The sequence below is a fragment of the Aethalodelphis obliquidens genome, unplaced genomic scaffold (assembly GCF_003676395.1).
Source record: "Aethalodelphis obliquidens isolate GAN/ISIS:26980383/991018 unplaced genomic scaffold, ASM367639v1 scaffold20, whole genome shotgun sequence".
Taxonomy (NCBI): Eukaryota; Metazoa; Chordata; class Mammalia; order Artiodactyla; family Delphinidae; genus Aethalodelphis; species Aethalodelphis obliquidens.
The window spans coordinates 2,165,028-2,166,079 of record NW_020837964.1 but is presented as its reverse complement, the minus strand read 5'-3'; the positions used below and the strand labels follow the sequence as shown (position 1 = coordinate 2,166,079).

Genomic DNA, 1,052 nt, shown 5'->3' with positions numbered 1-1,052 from the left:
TCAGGTGACTCGGGGTCCGGCTTCCCTCAGGTGACTCGGGGTCCGGCTTCCCTCAGGTGACTCGGGGTCCGGCTTCCCCGGGTGACTCTGGGTCCGGGTTCCCTCAGGTGACTCGGGGTCCGGCTTCCCCGGGTGACTCGGGGTCCGGCTTCCCCGGGTGACTCGGAGTCCGGCTTCCCCGGGTGACTCGGGGTCCGGCTTCCCCGGGTGACTCGGGGTCCGGCGTCCCCGGGTGACTCGGGGTCCGGGCTCCCCGGGTGACTCGGGGTCCGGCTTCCCCGGGTGACTCGGGGTCCGGTTTCCCTCAGGTGACTCGGGTGCCGGTTTCCCTCAGGTGACTCGGGGTCCGGGTTCCCCAGGTGACTCGGGGTCCGGCTTTCCCAGGTGACTCGGGGTTAGGCTTCCTCAGGTGACTCGGGGTCCGGGTTCCCTCAGGTGACTCGGGTGCCGGGCCCCCAGGTGTAGAGTGGTGGCCCAGAGTTTAGGACTGAGGGGTCACTTGCCTGTCATGACGCGCTCGGGGTGAGTGCGCGCTGACAGACCGACACCCGAGGGCTCCCGGAAGTGCCCGCCGCGACTCTAAGTCGTGGAGAGGGGGGTGACGAAGCTCATGATGACGGCGGTGACGAAAGCGGGGACTGGCCCAGGCGTGTCACTCCTCCCTCAGACCGTCCGCCTCTCTGCGCCCTGTCCCTCCCCGGGGCCTCCTCCGACCCCCAACGTCCCTCCTCTTCCGCCACCCCCGCCCCTCAGAGGCCAGGCTCTTCCGGCGACGGCCCTCTGCGCACGCCGCTGATTGGCCCTCATTCAGCCAATCAGACGCTACCTTCTAGGCACTTACTTGGCAGCTGATTGGGCCCTGGCGTCACGGGCCTCGGGGTCAGCAGGGCGAGGTCGGCGGGGCGGGGCGGGGCGGGGCGGGGCGGGGCGGGGCGGGGCTCCTCTCGGGGACTGAGCGGAGGTCGGGCCGGCGCGGTTGACCGCGTGTCGGTTGTGGCCCCGGCCTGGCCTGGATGGGCGTCGGCCCCGGAAGAACCACCCCCTCACTCCCG

The 1,052-nt window shown here is 71.3% G+C and overlaps 1 protein-coding gene across 1 annotated transcript in view; it reads right to left on the bottom strand.

Moving 5' to 3' along the window:
• Positions 1 to 693, bottom strand: part of CUNH16orf95 (chromosome unknown C16orf95 homolog) — a 475,446-nt gene extending 474,753 nt beyond the window's left edge. The window contains exon 1 of the mRNA XM_027119903.1: positions 504 to 693. The gene's annotated coding sequence lies outside the window, so the exon portion shown is untranslated. The remainder of the gene's footprint in view (positions 1 to 503) is intronic.
• Positions 694 to 1,052: the final 359 nt, after the last annotated feature.